Below are 13,145 nucleotides of genomic sequence, written 5' to 3'. Positions count from 1 at the left end.
AAGATCCATCTAAAAATGTGTTTATAAGTCTTTGTCTAAGAAACTGCTCCTGTTCAGTGGAATAAGAAAATTAGTGATTCAGTGAAGTGCTTAAATCCAACAGGTATGCACCTTAAGTAGCTTGTTAAAAAGATATGGCCTCAAAAGCACAGTCTTAAAGAAGAAACACAGCATGTTTTCATCCATCTAGAGACCAGGAATGCTGCCATCCGATAGGGATGCCTAACATATGACAGTAAGAGCTAACGCTAACACAAGCCATCCTTTCCTCTCCATCCTTTCCAAGTCCCTCTGTCTGCCACAGCACATGCCCAGACACAACCCATGTCCTCAGTGCAGGGTGTGTTTGTTCCAAAATCTGGCTCTGCTCAACATGGCATGCTGTGCTAAGCAGTTTAAGCAAAAAGGGGGAGGCTGCTACTATATACATCTATTAGGAGACCGAAATGTATAATGTGGGACACAACAGCATGGATAAATCCAGCAAAGTGCCTCAGAGATGTACATAGAAATGCACGGTCTCCTCAGGCTTCACAAATCATGTGTTAAGTCATAAAATTTCACAGAATCATTAAGGCTGGAAGTTATTCTATGTATCCTTCAGTCCTTCTGATATGATGCAGTCCAGTCCTTGCATTGGACTGCAAGGGACAGAAGACACTATCAAAGTTGTTTTCTTCCTTTAGTTAAGGTCGTGTCAGTAAAAGACCAAAGGGTAGCTAAACTCCTAACAGTTCAAGAAAGAAACACTCTAGTTATGTTAAGAGTGAGTACTAGCAAACCAAGGGAATTCAGTTTAGGCTGTCTCCATTCTCCAGCAGGCAGTCACCTGCTATGCCATAATCAGACCTCATTCACAGCAGTGTGTGAGAACCCACTCTGCCCACTCTCTTCTGCAGCCCACTTGTGCCTTTGCCAAGCTCTCCACTGGCAAGGGACCTGATGATGCAAACAGAAGGATCAGGTTGGTAATTTGAAGCTAGGGGTTGAGGGGAAATTAAAAAAACAAAAAAAAGGAAAAAGAAAGGTCTTCCAATTGCTTATGATTTTCAGTTTGCCAAGCAGTAAACAAAACCCCCAGAGCCACCAGCTCCTTCAAAATTGCCATTTTTATCCATGCTGCTCCACCAAGCAGCTCAGAGTGGCACCCGCAGTATCCTGACACAAAACCACAGGAGGGTGTGGTTCCTGCTTCTGCTGGGCATAGAACAGGGAAGCTATTTATTTCGGGTGCATCTCTGTTCAGTGAGTCATGTTTCGACTGGAAAATTGGCCACAGCTTTCTCACAGATCTTTGTTGCCAGCAAAGCTGGCATGTTACCCAATTCCTCCCAGCTTCCTTTCTCCCCCCCCAACTCCCTTCCCCAGGTGGGCTGCCTTTACATTGTTAAAGCCCCCATTTAATAATAGTCATTGTTCCATGTTAACCTTGAGAGTCGGGGAGAAAGGACAGTGAAGGGCGTAGCTGTGTGCTATAATGAGCATTTGGTGCTATAGCAGGTGGGAAAGGCTTTGGGGATCTGGGCAGATTAGAAAGAGAGGGGGCTCTAGCAGATGTTGAAGCAGGATGATGTATTGCTGTTCACTCTGGGATTCAGACAATACCAGCACAAAAGTAGAACAGGGAGATGGGGAAAAAAAAATTGATCCCTTCTGATACAAACTGGGCTACAAACCAAACATGCTTGAAAGTGAGCATTTAAAAAAGACAAATACGTTACCAGGCCCAGCACCTTCTCCTCTCTGTGACTGCCAGATTTCTCTTTTAAAACACCATCTCAGCTTTGATTTATTTTACATTAGCTTAAGCCTTGAAGCGTTAAATACAGCTTCTCCTTCCTTTCCCCTCCTCCCAGGCAGAAACTTGAAATGAATGCATCTGAACTTCATCTTCTGCAACACACATCTCACTGTCAGCCCAGACAGGACACATACAGCAGCTGTAAATAAGGTCTCACCTACATACCAAAGGTCAACAGCACTTAAAAATTCAGTTGCTTTCTTCAGCTCTTATTGTAGCACTTCCAAAATCTTTTAATGGCATGATTTCTTGTCTCATTATCCCTTGTAGCATAGTCAAATCTCAAAATTAAATGACAGACCATTTCCTATTAGTTAAATACCTACCTAAAAAAATACATGCTAAGGTGACTAAAACCACATCTTAAATGATAAAATTTTTGTCCTGTGGAGGACTAACACCTCAAGAGGCAACGGTGCATCTGGTGTAATAAATACTCTACAGAAGATGAAAGACAGTCAGGCTCTGCTTTGACCTTGATTTTCTGGAATGCAAATCAAAGTGAGATACTGGGTGCACAGCATACTGAAAAATGAAGTTTTTTAAGGCAAATACCTAAAAATGGATATTAGGACCTTAGTTTTAGTGTCCCACTAGAGTTGAAAATCTAGGCCTAATTTCTGTTTCTGTTTGCAAAAATGTTGTCAAGGAACTCACATCTTTCTGAAGTTTCTTAGATAATTAAAATTGTTCTCTGTGAAATAATTTCTGATCAGCAGATCATCTGCTTTTGCATTCTTTACATGTGAGTAATGTACAAAATCTGGGTTACTCGGTGTTGACTGGTACGAGTCAATGCGTTGAGTAATGAGCGCACCTGAAACTGTTGCTGTAAAGGAGTTTATCCACATAGTGTTTCATGGACAGATGCAGGTCGGGACAGGGGATGCTGTGAGACAACTCAGGCCAATACTTCCCTGCATCCTTGAAATCCTTCAGCCATCCCCAGTTTCTGACTACAGAAGGCTGACAAAACCCCCAGCAACAATAACCTTCCCTGTCAGAAGAAAAACAATAAAACAACATAGGATATTACTGTATCTGCTATCCTTAATGGAGTTGTGTGTAAAGTGGCAAAAATATCCTGATTCCTACAGGCATCAGCTTTAATAGCCTTAAAATGGCATATAACAGGAATGCATGGAAATGAAAGAGGAATGGAACGGTTGGCAATAGTTCATAGCAATCTCGACCATCTGTAAATCCAAAGTTGAGCTTGAATTAGCAAGAGCTTTTCTGATAACTGTCAGCCAAAGCCTTCCTCCTCCAGGAGAAACTGTCTACTCTCCTCCCCAGTAATTACTGGCCGGTGGAGCTTGTGCGAGTGGTCTAGTTGTCACTCCTGCCCCAAAGGCTCTGCAGGTGATGCCAGGGAACATCATTTTCTCCCATGCTCATCTCACATGGGGATAGAGGGATGTGATGTCACTTTCCAGGAGGAGCAGGGGGTTAAAGTGCAAGTGAGGCTTTCTCCCTTGTTACACATCTATGCTTAAATAAAATATCTTTTGTGAGTTTGTCAGGCAACAGCAATCCCTTGCCTCAATTAACAGATTCCAATTTAAAAAAAAAAAAGAAAAAAAACAGTTCAGAGAAGCTTATCACCATATTTGCAACAAGTGCCCTCGTCACCCCCTCCTCCAACACGTGCCAGTGCAGGGGAAAATCAACTGCCTTCCCACTACTCATCCCCTTTGCAGCAAAGACCCTGTTCCCATCTCACATTTTAGGAGAGTTTTTCTGTTCATGGCTGGGAAAAAATACTAAAAATGAAAATTGGGTAAATTAATAGTACTTAATAATGCCTTACGTGTCAGTCGTGCTTTTTATGAGCAATTGCATTGCACGATGAGCAGCACCCAAAAGCACATTCTCCAGAACCATCTAGGATGTGATCCTTATTCCTTGTCTAAACAGACAAGATCTAAAATAATAAATAGAATACATATGAGACAGTAAGGTATAGCCAAGGACTTGTGACACACTTTAACTTGTGTTTTCATCGGGCATCTAGAGATCTCAGGTTTGGACTGCAAGCTTTGCTAGCACATAGCATAAGCTTCTCTCCAAATCTAATTGCATCAAAATGGGAAATATCAGGGAAAAAATGATCACCTCATCTTGCTCTAATCATTGGTAACTGCGTGGTACCAGGAACATCACTAAGCTCTTGTTTAGGCTCCAAAATAGGAATCCCCTAGTTTTTGTCAGCCGCTACTCTCTGACCACTAGCCTCAACAAAAGGGGCTGAGGCCAGCTGCTTCCTTCATTCCAGACCAGGTCACCATCATTCCTAGGCTCTGGCAGTCAGGAAGGAACTTACAGAAAACACAGAAATGAATAAGCAAATAAAATGGAGCAGCTTGAAGCAAAATGTCAAGAGGAGTATTATGGAGTTTATTCTTATAGCAGCTGCTTGTTATACGCAGAGCTCCTTCTGGAGTCAATGGTCATTGGACAGCTCGATACAAAATCAGAGGAAAAAGGGAAGAGTTAACTAACAAAGCTTGTTAATTGGATCTATGGACACAGATAAAATAAAAAAAAATACTTGAAATATGGTTTGATTTATTGGTATGCAGGATAAGCTTTGAGAAAAATAAAAAAAATCTGAAATGAAAGGGAAATATGTTTCACAGTGGAAAAAAAAAATCGAAAAAACAACCCAACAATCTAGAAGTGCTGACTGGGAATAACAACAAAAGCCAGATGGCATAAAATGGCATCTTTAGGGATTATGTGGCATAAGGAGCTGTGCACAAAAGCATGCTTCGAGTCCTTAAAAATCTATCACCAGTCACTGAGCATGCTCAGCGTCCTTAGATAGCCACATTAACTTACTTAATGTGCTCTGGCCTTAAAAGCTGGACAATCATCTCTACCATTTAAGCTCTCTGCCCTTCATTATCCTCAGCAGTTCATCAAGCTTCCTCTGCTGTGCTGTTATATATCCACAGCAATCCAGGATATTCTGCTTTATCAGAAACTTGAAAGAGGATCCTTTATCATAATTAACAACACAAATCACCCCCCTATAGGCAAATGACTCCTCCCACTATCTTGTTCATTTATTGTGAATGGTAAAGAAGCTTTAAGGAGCTCACTTAAACTTCTTCCAGACAGATCTGCAACATCACTAAAATGTTTTCCCGTCGTGAGGATATATAGGGGCAGGAAACGTATTTTCATCTGCCCACCCAAAATTATGCTGTACTGGATGTGAATGCAAGATTGAGTCATTGAGTCATTAGCGAAACATCCATTTAAACAACTCATTAACTTAATACCATAACCAGTACTGAACTTCACATTTGTCAAAACTGAAGTACTCTCAGTGTTTAATTCCAAGAAGACCCTGCCTACTCCTTTTCATCTCTCCAACAACAAGGAAATACTCCAAAAGCAATCAAAACCAAGCCCAGTATCATTTACATTACAATCATAAAAAGTCCCATCACTAGTTCAGACATCTAGACACCATATTCCATTTGCTTATGGAGATTTACAGAAATCTGCTTAACAGCAAAGAAGATTTCCCTCCTCAGACCATCAGCTTCTAAACTCAGCCTTTTTTCCTTTCTTCAGTGAAGGATTTATGAATATAAAAAGAAGTAAATGAATCAGCTTTTTCTAGTTACACAAGAACCCAATGCTTATTTGGATCAAACCTGTAGTAAAAATGTTGTCTTGTAGAAAACCTCTCCAACAAGTCTGTTGTAGTTGCAGACCTTTTCTTTAAAAATACAACAATATCTTTCTTATAAATATTATTAGGCTTATAGGCCATATTATTAGGCCATATTAAGCCTATAAAATTCATTTCAGGACTCATACTTTTATATCTCACTTACGAACACAAGATGTGCAAGTACAATTATCTGGTTCAGTACGCAACTTTATTCCAGGCAGTTTTGGATCCTACTGGAGTGCAAACCACAATATTCAGGAATGGAGCAAAAGTCCCCGGTATCACTGGAATTCTACACATCCTGCTGAATCTACTTTTAATTAAAAGTTATGCTGTGCTGGCCTTATTCTGAAAAGCTTAGATCACTGTGAAATATTGCACTACTTTTTTTTTTCTTTTTTGCTTAAATGGTGTGTGAATTTGTTACTCATGAAATGTGCCAGATTGACAGTCCTCAGCCCTCCTGCATCCACAGAATGGATGGAATAGTAACATAATCTCCTGAATGTTTTCTGGCATTGATGGGAATAATTTCACTTGGCTTCTAATTTTGATAGAAATAGTCAGTCCTCGTAGCAGGAAATGAACTTTAACAATATAAGTCCTCTCAAAAGACTGCTGAAAAATATTTATTTATTTATACTGCAAAACAGGTACTGAAAGTATCTAGGAGTGAGGGAAGGGAAAAATAAGAATTCAGATTCTCTATATGCATCTGAAAGGTGTAAAATCACTACATATCTGTCTGAAATTTCCAGTGTGACTTTCCCCACAGTGAGGGAATGCCTGATTGGTATAGAAATGGTATATCCCATTTCTATTCCCCTCCTGTGGATCTTGGTACGCAGAGTGCATTGTGAATAACAAAAGAACACAGTTATTCTCCTCTGTCATCTGTGAGTCAAAGATGACCCTGTAGAGCAATGAAAATGTTGTTCCATTTGCAAACAGCCCAGAACTCCCCCTTATTGCCTTAGAGTGTCAAACAATTGACCTGGAAATCACCTCTGCTGGAAAATTAGCTGTGACTAAGTCCCTTGTAACTCTTCCTTGAGAATCAGGAGCAATTGAAACATGAAAAATATTTAGATGAGGATTTATGAAGTCAGAACTGTCCTGATTAAGTTGAACTGAAAAAGATCAGGGAAATAGCAGAGCAGTTAAGACAAATACAGCTGAACCTAGGGAAAATGTGTTGCTGAGTATTATCTTTGTATCGGAGAACCTGTCTGACACAGCAGATTTAGCAACAGCCACTACACTGCGAGTCCTTCACCACAAGGCTGCCCATTGTATCATTTTGAGGGCAAAACAGTTGAAGTGAATATCCATGAGAACCCCATTACCAGAGGGAAATGATTTTAGTGCAAGCTAATGGAAACCACATTACAAGAGTAAATTATTTTACTGCAAGCCTATGAAAACCACATTACAATGGTCAAACAATCTCATTTCAAGTCCACTGAGACCACATTAATAAAGCCATTATCAAAGTAAAATAATTTCAAATGAACTCCGTGGGGATTCAGTTTTAAATGGCAACAAGATTTCAGTGCATGTAGAAAAAGCCCCCTTGAATGCTATTATGGTGTATTTTCAGATGTACAATCAAAGTTCGGGGGGGCTAACTACATGATTATAAAAAAAAAAATGGGTACAGCCTTTTCCAAAATCTACTAATTTGACTAACAATTTGCTATTAATTACCATTCGCGTTCTATTTATTGCTTCCTTTCCAATGCGTGACATGAGTTCATTAGAAAGCAATACATGCAAAATGAATTTTAAAACATTTCAAGAAGTCATTATGAGAGCCCAAAAGGCAGTAACCTCCTTCAGCCACTTGTGACAAGCATGCGTACAATATTCTGGGAAGGGAAAAGCTGCAATAAGTTCTTCTCCCTTTGCTTCTCATGTGCCAGGAGCAATAATCATCATGGACCATATGCTGAGAAGAGTACAGGACTTGTGTCTGAATTAATCTGCAAAATAAACTATGTGTAGAAGGAGGAGGAAAATAGAGAGCCTGTATGCTCCCCCTTGAAACTGGGAAGGCTGTTCTACTGTAACATATCCTGTTGTGATATTAATCAGTCATACACACATCTATGTGCACTCAGTTGTACACATGCACCACAAACTACTTCAAGCGATGCTTTCACTTTTTTCTTTTGATTTATTCCCCCAAACATATTTTGGTTTCACTCCTGCTTTAGGAAAACAAACTTTTGCCATCAAAAACTAAAGGAGAAATTATTTCTTTATTTTTTTTAGAAATGGTACGAGGCACTCATCTTTAATGGATCAGTCCAAACATTAGCCAATCTTTTTGGCTTTCTAGAGTGACCAGCCATGAAGCTTACAGTGCAGCATATTCACACTCTTTCAATCTCAGTGAATCTCTAATGCTCATCTGCAAAGGAAAGGAGATTTGGCAGAGTAGGGTTGAGCCTGCTTTCAACAGAATAAACTATCATTTTTTCTCTAAGAAAGTCCCTAGAAATGTGCATTGGAGCCTACTCAAGCTGAAATTGTTATTAAAGGTGGCTCCCCAGAATATAGTAAGAGGGACCAATATGTGATTCTGTGGACACCACTCTGGTACTTGTATGCTGGGTGTGTTTTAACATACAAAAGAAGCTGTATCAGAAGAAACAGAAGAAACCTCTTCCTTTACCCTGAGTCTTGTATCCTGGTTTATCTCTTGAGATGCTTTCTAGCCTTACATTTCCATGAGTCTACAACCAGGCTTAGCAGGCATCAGATGAGCATCTCAGCTACGCCTACTAAACTCAAACCATCTACATGCAGAAAACACAAAAACATTTAGTCATGAGAAGGACCTGGCTTAAATCTTAGTAACCAGGTGAAAGATTTTGCTTTGTACCTTCAGAAACTCATTTCAAATAGAATTCAGCTGCCTAAACCCTTTTGTAGATCTGACTGTGGCTCTCAGTACCTACTATACAGAGAAATACTTTACAATCGCTAACTAATTTCAATGTGTATCTTTAGATATCCTGTTGGAGGATGACAACTTATTAAGATGGCAGTAACAGTAAAAGCAATAATATCTCTTCTGACACAGAAGACCAAAAGTTCAAGTACTTCAGATCGTGCTGATGAATTAGTAAAGTGATAACTATTGAAACTTTTTTTGCTATTCAGACAGGAAATCAAATTGTGATCCCTAATCTTTGGTTGTCAATATATAGTTAAAGATATTTTAAAAAGTTAGAATAGGAAATGTTTTAATAATATTATAATTTCCAAAATATTGTGTTCCTAGGTTGCAGGTGTGGGTCTTTGATCTGTTTTCTAAGTTTGATTAGGAAGAAAAATTAAAAACAAAAGAATCCCTTAACGTTTCTGAATGGCATACTGTTGATGTTGATAGCCAGTGCAAGAGAAAAACAAATTTGGCTCAGATGGAGTATAAGATGAAAAACAAAACATTACTCCAACCCCACCTTGAAGTTCCACAGAACTGTAAAATTGCCAGATTTGGTGAAACTCACCTAAATTGTGTTTATCCTTGTAAGTCCACAAATATTTAAATCTGAATTTTGCCTGCTCTGCATTAGGATTTATGAACAATTAAAAGGGATATGCAACAATTTTTAAAAAAAAATCTCACATTACAAGGAATGAAATATGTCAAATAAATATAAACATTTTTCTAATCTACCTATACTGGAATGATTGGAGATGTATTTTTCTAAATGAACTGCACCAGGGTAATTGAAGTGACCATATTACATGCCGTTACTAAAGATACATAAGGGTCCTGTCCTCCAATAGTGAACTACGAGTGATCGTTAGAAGAAGGTACAATTCTGTCTGCAGCCAGATATAAGTCAGAGTTGATGATTTACTCAATTTCTGCACAAACCTCAATGATATTTTAGTGCAGTTTTTGTCATCTCTAACAGTGCTGCTAAATGAGTCTGATTCTCTGGAAAAATAATAGTTTTTCAAAATCAGCATTTTCCTGCTGATTTGCCAGCTGTTTCAATAAACCCCTCAAACTTACTGACTGATAAGTCTGAGTACTATCCACTGTAGTGATGTTCTGAGTTTAGACTCAGCTGAACTCCAGTACAAAAATCTCTTAAATAAATTCACATTTTTCTATCAAGAATATGATAGTTCTTGTGGTATTTTTTATGTATCTCCCAGGTATTCTCAAAGCAAATAACACGCACACCTACACAGGCAAATTCAAATACTTCTGACAGAGAGTCAGTGCCTGTGCTTGCATTTCTACATTTTCTGTTACTGTGCTACTGCTGGTCAATGAAAAAAAATAATTATTTGAGCTTCTTTCATTTAAAAGTGATATTAGGGTCTTGAATTTGAACATATATTTTTAACAACTTCTTTGCTGTGCTACATCAAGAAGAGGAGATGATTTCAGATGCATACAAAATCGTGATCACAGCACAATGAAAACTGCTAAAAAAGACAGATGATTTCTCAAACTTCATTTGTCACAGAGAAAAAAAAAAAAAAGCACAAATCCCAGTCTTACTAGGACTCCAGGTGTATCACAGGACTGAGTTTTCATCTTTTTGTCATTTTCATGAAATTGCTACCTCAACTGAGTGTGCACATTTTCATTACTTCTTATTGTTGAAAGTAACAAGAAATCAAGGCTCATAACAACAGTAAGAACACGTCTATAATAAGTTCAGTAAGACAAGAATACTTGTTGTGGTTTTATATTTAGAACCAGTTACTTCTACCCACAGAAATTTCATGACTGTTGAAATTGTTGCAGAAATAAATGCCTCCAAATCAAAGTTGACTCACTATATATTTCTAACGTGCTGGTTGTTTGTTGTTTATTTGGTTTGTTTGGTTTTTTTTTATTAAAAAAAAAGGCTTTTCCTTACTAATATAATGAAAGACTGTGGATTTGTATTGCAGAACCTTGCTGTCTTGTAAACCTGAATACATGCATTTCAGTGTAGTAGAAGAAAGCAATGATAGTGGGGGTGTCAGCACTGAAAACTTCTGGTACAAATTTTGTCCTTTTTTTCTTCTTGTTTATGTGCAAGGCTAGCTCAGCAACTATGTGGAAATATAAAAAGTTTACAATAATCACTGCAACCTAAAAAACTATCAAAATGGTAGTACTTCATCACTGAAAACCCCAGTCTGGTCCTTGATCTAGAAGCATTAAGCTGTCACACTAAGAACATTAATAGAGGAAACATACACTAATGCAAAAGTCCAACAGAGATGGTGTTGCAACAGTAGTCCATGGAGAGCACTTCACTGAAATACTAGAAGGATCCTGAATTAGTGGTCAGCCAGTATTGGCAACTGAGGTCTGTATTGAAAGTGAAGACAAAGAAGCAACTAGCCCAGAACTTGGTATTTGTAAGCTGGAGATGCACCGAGTAGGCATGTTGGTTAATCAGTGTGGAAGAAATGTTAGGGAACCAAGACAAACTCAGAGGTAAAGGTTCATCTAGATCTCTCCAAACTCTCCCTTTATTATCATCAGCTGCAATTAGAAATCAGGATATGTTTAATTATGTTGATTTCAAAATCTCTATTGGTATCTCAATCTTCAGACTGGCTCATCAAAAATCCACAAATCTCTTGTCAAGATAATGAAATAGTTTTAGCAGCTTCAATATACTTGTATATTTGCACATGCTGTGTTACAGCACACACGCTAGCTGAGTTATAGACTGTGGCTCTGACAGTCTTCATGAGTTAAAGAAACATAAGTCAAACTATGGCAACAGTGTAAGTGAGTGGAGACTGAACAAGTGTAGGAACTGTGCATGACGTTTCATACTATCCAATAACCAATGTCCAATGAGCTGTTTACTTTGGACTCATTTCTAAGTAGTAAATAAGAAAAGAAAAGAGGATGAATGAAGTGGAAACCACATGAATTTGAGAAAAATTCAGCACAGCTTTCAACATTTTATAGCTGCCTAAACCAGCATTGGTGTCATTGCATGGTGACTTTGCCAAAGGATGCAAACTGAGAATCCAGACTAGGCTGTTCCTCCCTGCAAAGTTCATTTACCAACTCCTGCAACCTAGTGTACCTGATAAGACATTCACCTTAATATAAAGATGGGTTAAATTGTCCATAAACATAATACAAAAATTGTATTAATTCTTAAAGAGGGATTTAGTGTTCATGATCTTGTCAGGCTCTTCTCTGCATTGACATACAAACCATACCTCTACAGTTAGTGATACTGGCATGTATCTGCACGGTTTAGGCTTTAGCTCATTACAGGCTTACTGGTTACAGCCTTTTGTGGAAAGATAAATGAAAGTTTAGAAGAACATGTTCATTATCTTCTCACTTCTTGGCATGTGGGTCAAGTACATAAAATGAGTTTGGCAATCTCAAGCAGATTTGCAGTCTACCACTGCTGAACCAACTTGCTCACAAAGACACAAAAATCAAGAATAAGCATATCAGCACAAGTGGTGCCTATCGAGTTATCTTTGTGGGTTCATGCCAACTCTTCATTTATTTGTTGCTCTGTAAGCATCACCTTTCATATAAAATATTAAAGTTCACATTATTTGAATAAGATTGATACAATGTGTCCTGATTTCCAGTGTAAGATGCTAGGATTTCATTTAACAAGACGTGGTCTCAGAGTTTTTCATATAATTTTTCCTTTCATTTTATGTTCTGGCAAGTTGTATATGCATAAGAACTACAGAATTTGAAACATTTGGGAAGGCTGTACAAAATTACAGTTTAAACAGTATCACTTACCATAAATTTTTGTCTAAACCTTTGTTTCACTGATATGTCTTTGGATATAATTTTTCTGCCCATGGATTAAAAAGAGCTGAAAGAGAGTGCTCCCTTGGAAAAGCTTCCTGCCTCCCCTGGGGAGAATGAGATGTTTTCTTTTGGATGCCTGTTGTTCTTCCCCAGTTAGTCTTTCCTTGGACTGGTCTTTGAAGTTAAAACCCCCTCTTCTCCCACCAATCATATGTCTGACACATAAATTATGACAGACTTTTGAACTTCAGAGTTTTGCCCAAGCAAATTGGAGATGTCCAACTAGTGAAAGAGTGATGGGGGGCTAGATGAGGGGTGGGTAAAAAAGGCAATACTTTGTTTAAAAAGGGAGGACCAGCTGGAGCACTTTTTAGGCATTCTGGTGCACCACATCACCTACGCCATTTGTGATATCCTTGTTACAAAGCACATCCTGATGTATCTCTGAATTAAAAGTTGTATTCTTCAGGGTGTGCCCCAGAAGTTTCCATCAGCTGATGTAACAGGAGTCTTAAAAATGGCACAACTGATCTGTTAAAAGAAAATGTATGAAGCTAATTTAACATTTTAAATGGAGTATATTGTAGAGAATATGATATTTGATGATAGTGAGTAAAATTAGTGTCAAGTACATTAACTAATTCCTCAAGTTTTTTGAGAATTAAGTGTTTCCATACCCTGCAATACTGAGGATAGTAATGATTCTTTTAGTTTCCTTAGCAAAGGAGTGGGAAGAACATGGTTTTTACGACTCTTAGTTATTTTAAAATAAAATAAAATTTTTTTTTTTTTTTTAGTAAAGAGAAGGTACCAGGTGCTATGTAGGTGTACAAGTAAGCTGCAACACCTTTTATCCAAGTGAAGACCACTACAAGTTGAGT

The sequence above is a fragment of the Phaenicophaeus curvirostris genome, chromosome Z (assembly GCF_032191515.1).
Source record: "Phaenicophaeus curvirostris isolate KB17595 chromosome Z, BPBGC_Pcur_1.0, whole genome shotgun sequence".
NCBI classification, from domain to species: Eukaryota; Metazoa; Chordata; class Aves; order Cuculiformes; family Cuculidae; genus Phaenicophaeus; species Phaenicophaeus curvirostris.
The sequence above is the reverse complement of the archived record's forward strand: the minus strand, read 5'-3'. Positions refer to the sequence as shown.